Source organism: Sminthopsis crassicaudata, chromosome 5 (genome assembly GCF_048593235.1).
Source record: "Sminthopsis crassicaudata isolate SCR6 chromosome 5, ASM4859323v1, whole genome shotgun sequence".
NCBI classification, from domain to species: domain Eukaryota; kingdom Metazoa; phylum Chordata; class Mammalia; order Dasyuromorphia; family Dasyuridae; genus Sminthopsis; species Sminthopsis crassicaudata.
In genome coordinates, this window is record NC_133621.1 from 35,724,268 (window position 1) to 35,730,019 (window position 5,752).

Genomic DNA, 5,752 nt, shown 5'->3' on the forward strand with positions numbered 1-5,752 from the left:
TTCAAATCTGGTATCTGACACTTCCCAGCTATGTGACTTTGGGTAAGCCATTTAGCTTCATCTGCCTCAATCTCCTCTTCTGTAAAATGGGGCACCTACGTCTCAGGGTTGCTGTAAGGAAAAAATGAGATAGTAATTATAAAAGACCTGGTATATAATAAGTACTTAATAAATACTTGTTCTCTATCGTAATTTTTTTTATTTATTTAATGAATGCTAGTTGATGATTTGATTGAAGTTTCCCCCTTTCCCTCCATATTGTTGGAGCCAAAGTAATTGAACTGCAGATGGGCTAATATTTTCCACTTTGTGTCTGCCCTTCCCTTCTTTCAAACTGATGAGGTACAAATTCTAAGGGAAACATGGCGGTGATGGAGTCCCGTGGCCTTAGAGGGCTTGGGTTCTAACAATCTGTCAATGATTCTAGTCTTCTGGCCTTAGGAGAGTCCTACAGACTTTGCTGAGAGTTAGATAGATGATCTGCTGGTCACATTCGTGGGACAATAGTGGACAGGGCACCCTCAGTTTTACCTCTGGGCCATAAAATGAGCCCATCGGTGACTGGAAGAACTGGATAAATTTGTCTCCTTGCTCCTGGTTCTTTGCGAAATCCTTTTGGAACTCAGCCCGCTTAAATGTTATAATGACAACGAGTTGAGTTTTGTCCCTTGACTTGGAGATGACTTCAAGCCTGCAAATCCTTTTGAGACACCGGTCTGCCACCCCAACATTTTGGGGACTCCTTTTGACCTTCCACAAAACCTCAGCTGAAGTACCATTTCTCCTGGAGAGCTTTCCTGTCCTTTTCCTAGGACTTCTTCCAGAAATTACCTTCTATTTATTTATATTGGGAATGTGTGTATGTGGGTTAGATATCAATCCATTTTCTTCCTATCCCTATAGTTTAGCACATTGTATGATAGGATTGTAGATGGGAAACCACAAGGAGGCCATCCGGTACAACTGCCTACTTTTACAGATAAGGAAACTGAGGCACGGAGGTTCATTAATTAAATGCATAGTAAAGTAAGTGGGTGAGGGAAAATCAGGATCCCGGGGCTTTCTGATTCTCAGTCCAGTGACCAAGAGAGGTACTAAAAAATTGCTTATTGACTGATTGATTGGGAAGAGATGTTAACGGGAGAGTGCGGGGGCTTTTACGTCCGGGGGAGGTGAGAGCGGTAGGAAAAGGGTAAGGAAAATGTAGGCGGTAAGACCAATGACGGGGACAGTGGGAATGGTGATAAATTGTAAGCACCGTAAGGCTGGAAAATAGCATCAGGCCGGGGGTCCACAGACTAGAGAGAGGCTGTCTCACGGACCCCAAAGTTGGACCTTGCGGGGACCTGAGAAGCACGGGGGGCTTCCAAACTTTTAGAACCGGAGTGGGTGCCCACCTTCCGTGACATGGAGACGGGAATAATAAGAGGCGCGTTCCCCCTGGAGGGACCAGGCACCGCTGGGATTCGAACCCAGGATCTCCTGTTTACTAGACAGGCGCTTTAACCAACTAAGCCACGGCGCCGCTACGGACAAAGGGACGAGATGAATGGTAAAGAACGGAAGACCAAGTCCAAAGGTTAGCGCCCTAGGAGGAGCCGGCGCGGGAGGGGCTCGGGGAGCGCGCGAGTTCCGCCAAGAAATCCATCAACCGCTTGCAAGTTTCCAGTTGGAACGTTCGGAGTCCGGGGGAAATGGCCCGGCCTTACCTGCCCTGCGCAGCCGCCGCAGCCCCAGGTGGGCGCCCGGAGTGCTGCAGCGCATCCCGGGCGGCCCGGGACGTCCGGCTCCGGCGCGGGGGCGGGGGCGGGGCGGCCTTTGTCTCGGGGCGCTCCCCGGCTCAGGGCCGTTCCGTGACTTTACAAAAGTCTTTTTTTCCCCACTTTTTTTTTAATTGTTATTGTTCTCCGTGAATTTTAAAATTGTTAAAAATCAAATACTTTTTTTTTAAATTTAAAAAATTGCACATTTAAAATCTCAGGAGCTGAGCCTCCCCTCGGTGTGTAACGTCTATTCCCGAAATGCTTGTTCATTTTTCTTCATTCTTATTGGCGCCGGGAAAAAATGAAAAATAGAGGGCTTTTGGTTTCTACCAAAGCTGAGATGGACCCGGACGCTCCCTCCCCCCGCTTTCCTTCTTCTAGGCCCCCAAGTTAAAGGCGCCGCTGCCGGAGCTGGTCCCCTTCTCCCCGGGGCGGGCTCCGCTCCCTGCCCGGTCCCGTCCGTCGTTCGTAAACAAACGCTCCACATTCTCTTTGTTCTAAAAGCCCCCCGGCAGCTCCGAGGAAAAGCCCTCTGGGGAGACCCCGCCCGAGATCGCGGCGGAGAGTGAAACCCTAGATCTGCGGCTGCGGCGAGGAGCTCGGGAACTGCGGAGCTCCCCCGGCTGCCAGGTGGCTGGTGCAGCGGGGAGGCCGCCGGCTCGGAGCGCGGGGCTCGCGGTTCGAGGCCGGGCTCCTCCCAGAGCCGGGGGAGGCTTTTACACGTGGCGATCGTTTATTTCCTCCCCTTCTTTTTACTTAGATCTTTCCAGGTCGAAAAAAATCAATTTTTCCCCTCTTGCCCATCGATCCAGACTAATTTTCTGGTGTTTGCATTGTTCTCTAAGTGCTTCGCGTCTCTATGTCTGGTCTCTCCAAAGCCCCCCAAGGGTCCGCATCTTCCTTCCTACCGGGTGCAAAGCAGGACCCCCGGTGCGGAACTGAGGAGGAAAATAGCCAACTCCAGGTTCCATTCAGAGATACCTCCTGTAACTCAGTCCTTACAACCTTTAGCGCTTGCTACGGAGACTGGTGTGTGTGTGAGTGTGTGTGAAAGAGTGTGTGTGAGAGTGTGTGTGTGTTTGTGTGAGTGTGTGTATATGTGTGAGTGTGTGTGTGTGAGAGTGTGTGTGTGAAAGAGTGTGTGTGAGTGTGTGTATATGTGTGTGTGTGTTTGTGTGAGTGTGTGTGTGTGAGTGTGTGTATATGTGTGAGCGTGTGTGTGAAAGAGTGTGTGTGAGTGTGTGTATATGTGGGAGTGTGTGTGTGTGAGTGTGTGTGTGTGTGTGTGTATATGTGTGTGTGTGTGTTTGTGTGAGTGTGTGTATATGTGTGTGTGTGTGAGTGTGTGTATATGTGTGTGTGTGTGAGTGTGTGTATATGTGTGTGTGTGTGTGTGTGTGTGTGTGTGTGTGTGTGTGTGTGTGTGTGTGTGTGTGTAGGGATTTCCCCTTGAATGGGATCTGGATCTCTGTCTTTTTCTATCTTTTTGTCTCGTTTTCCGCCTCCGAATCTTGTCTCTTTTTGTCTCTGTCTCTCTATTGAGCTACATTACCTGAAAATGCTATGTTGTGTCCCACACTCAGTTCCCACAGTCCTCTCTGAGTGCAGATAGATATCTCCATCACAGAACCATTGGAACTGGTTTGAATCATCTCATTGTTGAAGAGAGCCACGTCCATCAGAATTGATTGTGGTATAATCTTCTTGTTGCTGTGTACAATGATCTCCTAGTTCTGCTCGTTTCACTCAGCATCAGTTCCTGTAAGTCTCTCCAGGCCTCTCTGAAATCCTCCTGCTGGTCATTTCTTACAGAACAATAACGTTCCATAACATTCCTATATCACAATTTATTCAGCCAATCTCCAATTGATGGGCATCCACGTAGTTTCCAGTTTCTGGCTACTACGAAACAAACATTATTGTACATACAGGTCCCTTTCCCTTCTTTAAGATCTCCTTGGGATATAGGTCCAGTAGAAACACTGCTGGGTCAAAGGGTATGCACAGCTTGATAACTTTTTGAGCATAGCTCCAAATTGCTCTTCACAATGGTTGGATCCTGTTCACAGTTCCACTAACAATGTATCAGTAGTACCTAATATATAATGGATACAACAAATGTTATTGCTTCGATTCTTCCCAGTAATGAGAAACAGTGAACAAAAATTGAACCTGTTAATATCTCCTAGTTGAATAATACTTAAGGGAGCAGAAAGAGATAATTCTAGCCCAGAATACTCTCTCTTTGAGGAGAGCAAAGCTTCCTCTCCTGTTAAAAATTAAAGAGAAGGGTGGGGAGAGATGAGGCTAGAGATGTCTGTTCTGCCTCCCTTCCAGACATACATAATCACCCCCATGCTATAGGTAGGGGCCCTGGCCACACACAGTACTCACAACATGTGGGACTTGGCTTAGCATAAATAAATACCACAATGTCATGGAAAGAAGAATTTTCTAGCATTAAAAGTTTGCTCATCTATAGACATTAGTAATTAAAAGGATCCATTATGTCCTACCATGCCTTACCCCCCATGAGTTGTATCATAAATAGGTAGCTGTCTACCTTGCCCACCTCTCTTTGAAGTGATATCCCACTCCTGAATAGCATTAAAAGCTTTTGCGTCTATAGCACTTTATTTCATGTTAATAAGCATTTATTAAGTGCCTGTTATGTGGCAGGCATTATGCTAGGTGCCAAGGATTCAAAGAAAGACAGATATAATCCTTATCCTCAAGGAGCTTACATTCTAGTGGAGAAGACAATAACTGTGTACAGAATAAATTCAAGAAAAATTAGAGAAAATCTCAGAGGGAAGGCACTAGCATTGGGGGAGAAAAGAGAAAGTCTTTTCATAGAAAGTATCTGGGAATTGAAGGAAATCAAGAGACAGAAGGGGAGGGAGAGAATTCCCGCCATAAAGGACAGCCAGTGAAAATGCAGAGTTGGACAATGTAGTGTTTAAAGGGAATCACTGGATTGCAGAGCGTATTTCAGGGAACAAAGTGTAAGATAGACTAGAAAGATAGAAAGGATTATACAAATTATAAAGCTCTTTTAAAGTCAAGGAGACCTCGTATTTGATCATGGAGGTGATGTGGTCATATCTGTGCTGACGTATTCAGTTTGACAGTTGGGTAGAGAGAATAGACTTAAGTGGAGAGAGACGCGTGGCAGGAAGGCTTTTGCAGTTATCCTGGTGTGGGGAAGAAGGGCTGCCCCAGAGTCATGGCAGTGCCAGAGGAGAGAAAGGAGCTTCTATAAGATGTTGCAAAGGGAGAAATGTCAGGACTTGACAGATAATTAGTTCGATATAGAGGGTGAGAGAGAATTGGGAATTGAGGACAGCACCTCATTATGACTCTAGGAGAATGTGGGTGCACTCAGTAGTAATAGGGAAATTGGAAAAGGGGAGGCTTTTGGGGAAAAGATAGTTCAGTTTTTGATATGCTGAGTTTAAGACGTCTACAGGCCATACAATTCAAAATGTCTAATAGTTTGTGACTATTAGTCACAAATAGGTCTGAGAACGTCTTCTTAGAGATGATAATTGAGTCCCTGGGAGCTGGTGAGATCACTGAATGAAACAGTATGTGGAGAAGAGAAGGGGACAGGTGGATTTCCAGCCTTTACCCAGAAGGACTAAGGTTTTCCTAGAGTTCAGGCAATCCTCATGTTCTCTCCTTCAACGTGGAGACAGCAGGTAAGGAAGGATTCTTCCAACAAATGCTAATAAATAAGGAAAATCTATGAGGTATTTTATCCATAGCAATGTTATGTAGGAGGTACAAATATTGAAAACTGTGATACTTTGATGGGCACTTCCTCCAGGGGGGCAGAATATAGTTCATTCATCTGCATGACTCTTGGACGTGTCCATCCTCTACACTTGGGCCTTTCCTCTAGAATGATCACTAGATATTACTCAGATACTAATGGCGCGCTCAGGTTGAGCATCACTTGCTACATAGTCATCTCACCCCCTTTTCTG

The 5,752-nt window shown here is 46.1% G+C and overlaps 1 non-coding gene across 1 annotated transcript; it reads right to left on the reverse strand.

Moving 5' to 3' along the window:
- Positions 1 to 1,451: 1,451 nt before the first annotated feature.
- Positions 1,452 to 1,525, reverse strand: TRNAT-AGU (transfer RNA threonine (anticodon AGU)). Its single transcript has one exon. It is a non-coding gene; the product is annotated as a tRNA-Thr (tRNA).
- Positions 1,526 to 5,752: the final 4,227 nt, after the last annotated feature.